Raw genomic sequence first — 11,875 nt, 5'->3', positions numbered from 1 at the left:
AGGTCAGGCCCATCTCTTAAGCAGCTACTCAATGAGCCGTGCCCGAAGCACGGCACCCGCGAATGAACTGCCACCCACTTATGGAAAGATTGTGCGATCATGAAGGCTTTTAAGAATTCCAACACATTTGATGGCAATCATGGGTCGGGCGGCGGCTCAGGAGCTGGCGGTTTTCATGGCCCGGGAGGCGGTTCAAGTTTCGGTTTTCAGGGACATCAGAGCAGTTATAATCAGCAGCAGTCTGGTCAAGGGGAACAACAGCAGCAGCAGTCGGGTTATCAAAGCCATCCGAAGCAGCTGAATAGTGGGCAGTATCACGTGTTTACCACTAGCTTGTGCAAACGTGACCAGCAGGTTCATAAGAGGGTTGTAAATTCTATTGAGCCGGCGATTCCTCGTTATTTGAGGTGGTCAGAACAGCCCATTGTGTGGAGCAGGGAAGATCACCCCATCCGGGTTGATAATCCGGGTCAGTTAGCCTTGGTGGTATCGTCTCAAGTTGGTGGATATAAATTCACTAAGGTACTCATGGACGGGGGTAGCAACATCAATATCCTCTATTATGAGACCTTTCAATGCATGGGGTTAACTGATAAGAATTTGAAGACGTCCAACACTGTTTTTCATGGAGTGGTCCCTGGTAAGTCGGCGTACCCAGTTGGCAAAATTGAACTGGAAGTGGCTTTTGGAGATGAGTATGACTCCATAGCTGAAAAATTAACCTTTGAGGTGGTCAAAATCAGGAGTCCATATCATGCTCTGTTTGGACGGCCGGCTTATGCCAAGTTCATGGCACGGCCGTGCCATGTTTACCTGCAGCTTAAGATGCCGGGTCACAAGGGTACCATCACCGTACATGGAAGTCAAAAGGTAGCCCTGGAATGTGAGGAGGGCGACGCGGCTTATGCTGAGTCTATTTGCGCTGCGGAGGAACTGAAGTTTTATCAAAACAATGTTGACCCGACAGATATGACCTCTCTAAAGAAGCCAACCACCGAGCATGACCCGGCAATGAAGTTTAAGTCGGCTGCTGAAACTAAGCTTGTGGATTTCAATCCAGGTGATTCATCTAAATAGTTCAGCATCAGTGCCAATTTGGATCCTAAATAGGAAAGCGCACTCATCGAGTTCATCCGTGAGAACCGGGACATCTTTGCATGGAAACCTTCTGACATGCCAGGTGTACCGAGAGAACTCGCTGAGCACACTCTCAATATTGATCCAAAGTATAAGCTGGTCAGGCAGTTTCTTCGACGGTTCAACAAAGAGAGGCAGAAAGCTATTGGAGAGGAAGTCGCCCGGCTCTTAGCAACTGGGTTTATTGTTGAAGTTTTTCACTTGGAGTGGTTGGCTAACCCGGTGCTCATGCTCAAGAAGAACGGCACCTGGCGGATGTGTGTGGATTACACGGACTTAAATAAGGCTTGTCCGGCTGATCCCTTTGCCCTCCCCCGTATTGATCAAATCATTGATGCTACGGCGGGTTGTGAGCGTTTGAGCTTTTTGGATGCTTACTCTGGTTATCATCAGATCAAGATGGCAGTTAAGGACCAGGAGAAGACGGCTTTCATGACTCCGTTTGGAGCCTTTTTTTATGTATCTATGCCATTTGGGCTCAAGAGTGTTCAGGCTACTTATCAGCGATGTGTACAGAACTGTCTCCACAATCAAATTGGGCGCAATGTTCATGCTTATGTGGATGATATCATGGTGAAGTCCAGAGAGAAGGAAACCTTGATATCTGACCTGAAAGAGACCTTTGATAATCTCCGGGTTTATAAAATGATGCTTAACCCGGAAAAGTGTGTATTTGGTGTACCTGCAGGTAAGCTCTTGGGTTTCTTGGTTTCAAACAGAGGCATTGAAGCTAATCCAGAGAAGATCAAGGCAATTACCTCTCTGGCTAAACCGGCGTGCATCAATGATGTTCAGCGACTGGCGGGTCGTGTTGCTGCTTTAAACCGGTTCATAAGCCGGTTAGGTGAGAAGGCCCTACCGTTATATCAGCTGATGAAGAAAACAGACACCTTTGTTTGGAGTGATGCTGCTAATACTGCCTTTGAAGATTTAAAGAGACAGTTGTCTGAGCCACCGGTCCTTGCGGGTCCCATTGATAAAGAGCCGTTGCTGTTATATGTGGCTGCTAATTCACGAGCCGTCAGTGTCGCCATCGTGGTGGAGCGTAAGGAGGCAGGCAAGGAGCATCCGGTTCAATGGCCGGTTTACTATGTCAGTGAGGTGCTCATTGAGTCTAAACAAAGATATCCACATTGGCAGAAACTTGTTTATGGAGTGTTCATGGCAAACTGGAAGCTGAAGCAGTACTTCCAGAGTCATACTATAACGGTGGTAAGTTCCGCCCCTTTGGGAGACATCATTCAAAACAGGGAGGCCACAGGACGAATTGCCAAGTGGGTTATTGAGCTTGGGCCCTATGGTTTGAAGTATATGCCCCGTACTGCTATTAAATCTCAAGCCTTGGTGGACTTTATCAATGATTGGACAGAGTTGCATGCACCTGAGGAGAAGCCAGATAACACATATTGGACTATTCACTTTGATGGGTCCAAGCAGTTAGAAGGCTCAGGGGCTGGAGTTGTTTTAACTTCCCCTCGAGGTGACAAATTTCGTTATGTGCTCCGGCTTATGTTTCCCTGTACTAACAATGCAGCCGAGTACGAGGCCTTGCTCCATGGTCTTCGGATGGCCAAAGAGATGAATTTGAGCCGGGTAAGGTGCTTGGGCAACTCAGATCTCGTGGCTCAACAGGTGTCAGGCAAGTGGGACTCCAAGGATCCCCTTATGGCGGCTTACCGTCGTGAAGTAGATGTTGTGGCTGGGCACTTCAGAGGTTATCAAGTAGAGCACATCGATCGAAGGAAGAATGAGGCGGCTGATGCGTTAAGCCAGTTGGGATCTCAGCGTAAGCGGTGCCGCCTAATACCTTTCTCGATGTTTTGCATAATCATTCTGTCAAGGTACCTACAGAGGAAGAACTAGCAGTGCCAGACCCGGAGGCACAGCTGGTGGCTGCCCTTCACGTCATCCCGGATAGGACAGTGCCATATTTGGCATACATGACCCAGGGAGAGTTGCCTGAGGATGAGACCTTGGCGAGACAAATTGTCAGGCGGTCCAAATCTATGACGATTGTCAATGGCGAGTTACATCACCTCAGTGTCACGGGGGCTTTCCAATGTTGTGTATCGCCTGCGGAGGGTCAAGAGATACTTCGTGACATCCATGAAGGAGATTGTGGTCATCATGCCGTCTCAAAATCTCTTGTGGCTAAGGCTTTCCGTCATGGTTTCTATTGGCTGACGGCTCATGCTGATGCAGAGGATCTAGTCAGCAAATGTGACGGATGTCAAAAATTCTCACGACGAGCTCATGTGTCGGCTCGAGAGTTGATGATGATTCCAATTACTTGGCCATTTGCAGTCTGGGGGCTTGACATGGTTGGACCTTTCAAGAGGTCTAAGGATAAAAATACGCACCTCCTGGTGGCGGTGGATAAATTTACAAAGTGGGTTGAGGCAGAGCCGGTCAGTAAGTGTGATGCAGCCACAGCGGTTCAGTTCATCAAAAAGGTGATCTTTCATTTTGGTTTTCCACAGAACATCATAACTGATAATGGCACTAATCTCTCCAAGGGTGCCATGGAAGAGTTCTGTCAACGAGAACATATCCGGCTTGATGTTTCAGCTGTTGCTCATCCTAAATCCAACGGTCAAGCAGAAAGAGCTAATCAGGAGATCCTGAAGGGTATTAAACCATGACTTTTGGTCCCCTTACAGCGGACTCCGGGTTGTTGGGTGGAGGAGTTACCCTCTGTGCTGTGGAGTATCAACACTATGCCTAACAGATCCACGGGTTACACACCTTTTTTCATGGTTTATGGAGCAGAGGCAGTCCTGCCAAGTGACATCCGGCACAACTCACCCCGCATGGCGGCTTACGTTGAGGCTGGTAATGAAAAAGCTCGTCAGGATGCACTTGACTTGTTGGATGAGGAGCGAGACTTGGCAATAGCCCGTTTGGCGATTTACCATCAAGACCTTCGTCGCTATCACAGCCGCCGGGTTAGAAGCAGAACCTTTCAAGAAGGCGACTTAGTGCTCCGGCTCATCCAGGATCAGTCTGATATGCACAAGATATCCCATCCTTGGGAAGGACCCTTTGTGGTCAGCAAGAATCTGAACAACGGGTCATACTACCTCATCGATATTCGAGAGCACAAAGATTCATGTAAGTCAGAGGAGGAGACCCGCCGGTCGTGGAATATAGCCCATCTTCGGCCTTACTATACTTAAGCCACCGGCTCTCAAGATGTATATAATTTGACGATGTACATATTATATAAAGTAATAAAGCAGGACCTCTGTCCTTTTTTACCCTCAAAAGTTTATATGTCTTTTTTATCAGATGGTGGAAACAACCAACAGGGAGCGGATCATATCTGAATCCGGCTTTTCCTTTGGTCCGGCTTATGATCATATCTGAATCTAGCCATGATCACTTGGGGGCTTCCTGTTCAAACATAGGTCGTATTCGAACCAAAGATAACATAGCTATCGATACCCACTTGATTGGCATACTGCCAAACCCACTTGGGGGCTTCTTGATCATATTTGAATCATAGCTTAACCCCTTTGGGTCTGACGTGATCGTATTCGAATCAGCGTCATTAAACAACTTTTATGGTCATTTGGGGGCTTCCTGTTCAAACATAGATCGTATTCGAACCAAAGAGAACATAGCTGTCGATACCCACTTGATTGGCATCGCCAAAGCCACTGGGGGCTATATGATCGTATCCGAATCTTAGCTTATCCCCTTTGGAACAGTTTACTGATCGTATTCGAATCAGAAGCCTTTGAATATTGTTTGTTATCCATTATATTTCATAAATATAATTATTTTACTATCTTGAGACCTTCTTGAAAGCACTATGAGATGGTTTTTTGCTCTTCCGGCTTAATATTGATCACCCCAGGTTACTAAGTGACAGGTGAACATTATATGTTCCTACCTTCAGGAGTTGAGTTTACCCGCATGGTGTAAATCATATAAGCAGGCGAGATCATTAAAAGGATTGCAGGTATACTATTGTGATTATGTTTAAAAATTATAATTGTAGCCTGGCCTTTGTATGATGTGGTGGTTCGCACTCTGGGTTATCAATACCTTATGTGACCCCCGATGCGATAAACCGCCAAGGGAATTTTGCTTGTTTTATATGCAGGGTAAGGCAAGCAAATTTGACATCAAGGAGATAAAAGATCAATATAAGCTGGAAGTATATATATCGATGGAGGCTTACGAAAGTATTAAGTGCCATAAACATGCGCGAAGGCATGACAAAATTGAAGAGGTTCTTTCTACCCTATTACAAGACTCCCCGAGTCTGAATAATGAAGCATTGTTTTGCAAAGTCATAAACGCCTGGCGTTTCACTCTTTTGGCGGACTTGAATGCTCCGGGTTATCCTTCTCCGCTTCTTTGTCGGCTGCTTTGTCCTGGAAAGTTGACGAGGCCCAGTCAATGCCGCTCAAGGCTTCAAATTCGGCTTCATCATCTATTAAACTGGCTGGGTCCACTTCAGGGGCAAAGGTATGCTTACGGGTTGGAGGGATCAGGCTGACTTCATCAAAGGGAGGTGCTAGGATTCTCCGATTCTCCTTGTCATAGCCCGGCTGATACTTGGTAAGATCAGTATCGTTCCCAATAAGAGTGGCCACGGGGCGTATAACTTTGACATAGGCGGTGAAGTCATGTCCATCAAATACAGTCCCATCTTCTTTAAGACTGGGGTATCCAAGAGCGAGGTCGGCTTGGTCTAGTTCCAGGATCCAGGCTTTCGCCCGGCTCAACACCGCTACGGCCTCGGCTCTTGCGGATGCCCGCCTTAGATCTTGGATCCGTTGAGGTAGTGAAGCAAGCCATTTCAATAAGTATTGCAGGAGGTGAGGAACGTCATCTGATAAAGCTACAACGGCCAGAGCACGTGACGCGGTGTAGAGCTTCTCCACAAGAGTATAAACCGCCTTCAGCTTGATCAACATGTTCTGCTTGAGGTTTGTGCTCCTAGGGCCTGCGTTATTAAACATAAGGTGAGCCGGAGCTGACAATTGAAGTAATCATTGAAAGGAGGTTTGCAAGGTTTAAAGTCTATATGAGTAACTTACCAAAGATCGCTGAGACCATTTGAGATATCTGGCGTTTTAAGTCGGATAGCTCCGTTGTTGCTTCTGCAAGTAATGCCTCTGCCGTCTCAGCCCGGGTCACCAGTGAAGCCTTTTCATCAGCCCAGATTTTCTTCTCTGCCTCAAAATTCTTCTTCAGCTTATCTTGTTCAGAGACACTGAATTCAAATTTGGAGTTGGCCTTTTGAATCTCAAGTTCTTGAGCGGCCAGGCGGTTCTTCAGGTCAGCCATCTCCGACTCAAATTGACTTATGGTGGCCTGCATTTAATGTCGGGTTATAATCAGAAGTCATGGTAAGATAACACTAGGTCCCAAGCACTTTGCAAGCAAAGATACTTGACACTTGGGGGCTAATGTGTACTGAAGAATTTTAACTTACAATGCCGGCTCATGGAAATTAAGTCTCAAGCACTTTGCAAGCAAAGATGCTTGACACTTGGGGGCTAATGTATATCGCAAGTTTAAAGTATCATGTTACAACCGGGTTAAATATCTTCTTTCCAAAAGTGGATAAATCAGGGCTAAGCAGTTTTCTAAGTCTACATCATATTCATTCATAAGCAATAGACTTGGGGGCTGATACAGTAAGTATGATTCGGAATAGTAGCATAAGTCGTACCTCAGATTTTTGCTGTATTTGCTTCACCATGCCAATTTCCAGGTCACGGCTGCTATGTACTTGATTGAGATAGCCAGAGACTATATATCCAATACTCAAATGAGTATAGTCAGCAATATCTAGCTTGGCCTTTCGACATTCCAGAAGTTCCTCCTTAGCAAAGCATTTGGCAAGAACGGTGGGTCGCCCTGGCTCAACAAAGTGAGTCTTCAGAATCTCAATGTCCGGATCAACTGTCTTGACCGGGCTAGGAGCTTCCGGGTTATCAAAGCTGTTAAGAGTGTCTTCAGCGGGTGGATCAGAGGTTGGTGCTGGAATGTCACAGGCCGGTTCAGGCAGCGGCTAATGGATAGAACTATCAGGAGCAGTCGTGCCAAGCTCTGGTTCAGTCACGACCGGGTCTCGGGACGGCTTACTCTTTTTTGCCCTCTTACTGGGCTTCACTTGCACGCTGTGGACAAAGGCAGAAGGATGAGTACAAAAGCATGGATAAGATAAAGCATAAGGTAAACAAAAATAAGTTACCCGGGGGCAGTTTTGAAAGCCGGCATGTTAGATTGCATAGACTCGCCGGAGGAAGGAGAGGTATCCTGATAATTGGAGTTAGATGAATTGAGATAGGGCTGGTCATATAACCTGAAAACCGATCTACCAAACCGAAATAACCGACACCGAAGTCGAATACACCAAAACCGAAAACTTCGGTGCTATGACCGGTTTGCATCTGCAGAAAACCGAAACTAGTCCGGTGAATTCGGGTTTATCTCTCGGGAAACCGAACTGATCGAAAACCGAGTAAAACAAGGCCCGACCACATGCATGCGCTCGATTTCCTCAGCCCCATCCTTAATTGGGGCTAGTCTCGTGCAGCCGCAGCCTAATTGGCGCTAGTCCCGTGCAGCCACAGCCGCATTCCGCATCCTGCGCATGCACATTGGAATAAAGTAATGCTTCATCTTGTTTACCTCATGAAGAGGGTCAATCAACTAGTACTTCCCGCTGTAGTTTAGGCATTGTACCTTTCTAGGATAAATTATTAAATATACGATCGGTGCTATTCGGTCAGAACCGACGACCGAACCAAAATCTCGGTGCGTAGAATCCTCGGTTAGCTAGCCTTCCATTGACCGATCGGTCTGTATTTTCACAGAACCGAAATTTTAATTAGACCGAAGCACCGACCCGATCGGTTCGGGGGAACCGAACGCCTAGGCCTAAATTGAGAGGTTGGTGACATAAACCCGCCAAAGGTAAAACAGAATGTAAATCGAAGATAACCTCAGTCCGACGCTTCCTGGTTACGTCAGGTAAGCCGGAGGAGAGTTCTACATCCTTGCTGTTCCGGGTCTGCTTCCGGCTTTCAAACTGTTGTTGCTTCAAAAGAAATTGAGGATCTTGATAAGCTAGAGGATGTGAAAATCTTACTTTTCGGGTCACCCTTCGGATTTTTTGCTTTGGCAAAGGCTCTGAGTCGAAGGAGATTATAGTTACCTCTTCGTCAATCGCTTGGCTGTTCCCCGTATCCTCCTGAAAGGATAGAATGTCAATAAAATAATGACAAAAGAGTCAGGAGAGTTAAGGATTACCTCTTCTTCATCAGAAGTGTCATCCAATTTGAGTAAATCCGAAGCGCTTGGTTTCTTATTCCTTGAAGTTCCTGTTTTGGCGGCTTTCCTTTCAGCTCTCTTTGCCGCTCTGGCTTGTTTGGCCGCCTCATGGTCATATTTGACCTTCCAAAAGTTGTCATCGGCCTGTGAAAAATGATAAGGGGTTATGAGTAAAAGCAAGATGTAATATAGTAAAGAGTATTCATTGAGGTTGGTGACTCACAAAAGGGGTCGGGTTCTTCTTGCAGAAGGGAAGTAAGCCAAAGGCATTACTAATCACCGTGCCCTCTTTCAACAACGATTGGATCATGGCTTCCACCACATCTTCTGGTAAGTCATCGGGGCTATGACGCAGTGGGTCATCTGTCTCGCCGGAGTAAGTGCACATTAAGCCGGGGCGGCGGCTTAACGGAAGCACTCGCCAAGTAACCCAGACTCGGACCAGGTCAATGCCGTCTAAGTCGTTTCCCAAAAGAGCTTTGATTTTTCTTATAGTGGGAGAAAGTGGCAGACGTTCAATAGTAGTCAGTTTATCCGGCAGCAGGTCGTTGGACTCAAGGCGCAGGGTACGGAAGCCGGGCAAAGGATTTTCTTCAGCCGGAGAAGTGTCTTGGCAGTAGAACCACGTCTGATTCCAATCCTTTGGGTGACTCGGCAGCTCAGCATAAGGAAAGAGGCAGTCTCTCCGCCGCTGAATCGAGATGCCACCAAGTTCAAGACTGGGCCCGTTGGCATGTTCATTCTGTCGGTTTAAATAGAACAGCTCTCTGAATAAAAGTATATTGGGCTCTTCTCCAAGGTACACCTCGCGGAAGACTTGGAAGTTGCAGATGTTTGACACGGAATTGGGCCCGATGTCTTGAGGTCTAAGGTCAAAGAAATGCAAAACATCCCTGAAGAATTCTGAACCAGGTGGAGCGAAGCCGGTTCATGTGATTAGTAAACACGATTACCTCCCCTTTTTTGGGTTGAGGCTTCTCCTCTGACGGGTTAGGAGCACGATAAGACATGACCTCCTTCGTCTTGGGCAGATGGCCAGATTTCACAAAATCAGACAAGATGCTCTTTGTAACAGTGGATTTAACCCAGTTGCAGGTCACGGGAGCTTTCGGAGCCTTGGGTGCCATTACGTAAATTGAAGCCTATGACAAAATAAGAGGTTCCAGTTCAAATTTAACCCAGAGGAAAGCATGTTAAGTTTAATCAAGATGGCGGCTTAAGAAGGGGCCTAATGACATATGGCTGACTATATCTGGTTGCTTAAGCCGCTATGGGAATCAGTAACAGTTAAAAGACATTTTAAGTTGCCAGGAGCTGGCAAGGTTGTCAATTAACATTGTCTATTTTAAACCGGCAATGAGGGCCGCTAGAGTTAAATGGGCTTAATAGAAACAGGTTCCGCAGTTGGCGGATATTATTTTGGATCAAACAGGTGCACAGAAAGAAGAAATTTCTAGACCTAAAACTAGTACAGATAAGTTCATCAGTGCTAAACAAGGCTTCTGTACACAGAAAGGGATCTATTTGCAGTTGGAAACGGGTGCGAAATAACCACCGCAACTGTTCTACATTATTTGAAGATCAAAAGGGGGCATTGGAGGTAAAAAACTATCGAGGGTTTGACTCAGGCTATTACGAACGCCGACGAACTCGAAGAGCCTTAATGCAGATCTGAGGAACAAGGAGGAAACTTACAGATGCGGAGTTGCTGCGGAGGTCCGTCGCGTTTTTCTGGTCAAGTCAGGTTGATGCAGCGGCCTGAGTTGGTGAGGACGAGGAGATCTGCGATGGCGGCGGTGGCGGAACTTGAGCGGCAGAGAGATAGCGAGAGGAAGAAGATGAACGACTGAGGAAGAAAATGGAGATGACCTAGGTCGAGCCTATTTATAGGAAGGGCCGACCGGGACGGTGCGAGAAACGAGGAGACTAAGCATCATTATCCGGCAGCCCCGATGCCTCGGTTTTCGGAGCGGTCAGTAAAAGCAAAGATCCGTTGGAAGATATGGCAGAGTAAACAATGAATTTAAGTAAACATGACGTCACGACGGGCTAACACGGATCCAGAAGATGACGTCATGGCGGGTTAAAAACCTTTACACAGGCAGAAGGCTGAAGGTTTATTTTTTAAAGGTATTTTAAGATTGACATGAACTGGTTCAAATCAATCTGGGGCCTAATGTTGGGGATATAACTATTTGTGTAAGCCGCCCAGGAGGGGCCGGGTTACGCAAGGAAGACTCATCAGAAAGAAGCCCAAGACCAGGCATGAAGATGGCGGTTCAATAAAGGGCCTAAAGCCCACCAGCGATTGGAGGCCTGTTGTAGTAAACCGCCACAATGGCATGACTTGTATTGTAAGGTAGATTTAACTAGTCACCGAGCCGGACACTGTTTATGAGCCGGCCCGGACTCTGTAAGCCGCAGGGCGCCAACCCGTGTATATAAGGGGGCGACCCACTGGCGGCTAAGGGTAAGAAACAACTCGTCGAGAACCGGGCATAGCGTATCTCGCTCCCTGGTCATCGAAACATCAAGCAATACCAACCCAACTAGACGTAGGCCTTACCTTCATCATAAGGGGCCGAAGTAGTATAAACCTCTCGTGTCTCTTGTCCCAATTAACCCCTTCAAGCTTCCTAGTTGCGATGGCTCCGCGATTAAGTCCTTTCACTAGGACATCTGACGTGACAATTCCACGACAAGAAGGGTAGCCCCGACGCCCTCCAGGAAGGTCCAGCGGCATCCTTAGGCGCCACCGCGTCGGTGTCGGCCAAGCCATCAGGGATTTCTCCTGATCCCAGCCTCTACCTCAGGCACTTTGGAGCTCGCCACCAAACTGACCACCACCCTGCGCCAACACGGACACGAAGCTTCCCACGCTGTCTCACCACCGCACCGCGAAGATGGTCTGCACAACGAAGAAGAGGAGCCGGGACTAGGGCAGCAGCACCGTCACCTTATGGGAGAGCCCCACCTCCACCGTACACGGCGGTAGCCGACCGGATGCCATAGCAGGAGCCTACCGGGCCCGTAGCCCCATAGGCCCGGCCGGGCCCTCAAAGGCCCGGACAGCTCCCGCCTTCATGCAGCAGCTGGCACGCCATCGGCGTCACTATCCCAGTCCAAGCCGCTCCCCTGCCTCCCCATACAGAGGGCGTCGCGGTCGTGCCGGAGCCGACCCGCAAGGACCCAGAAGGGACCCTACGGGCCCTAATCTGGGCCGGGGACGCGCCACCGACCAGGCAGCATCACCGGACCGGACCGCCACCAAGAGGCGGCACCACCACGGCGAGCACGGCCGGCCTCCGCACCAGGACACCGGACCGCCACCGGCCGAGCACCACCGCCGCCTCTTCCACCCCGGGAAGGAGGAGCATGCGCGGGTAAGGAATGGCCTGCCGTCGCCGACACCACCCGGCCAGATAGATCTGGGGGCGACCGC

This window comes from Triticum dicoccoides, chromosome 2B, assembly GCF_002162155.2.
Source record: "Triticum dicoccoides isolate Atlit2015 ecotype Zavitan chromosome 2B, WEW_v2.0, whole genome shotgun sequence".
Lineage (NCBI taxonomy): Eukaryota > Viridiplantae > Streptophyta > Magnoliopsida > Poales > Poaceae > Triticum > Triticum dicoccoides.
This window is presented reverse-complemented; position numbering follows the sequence as displayed.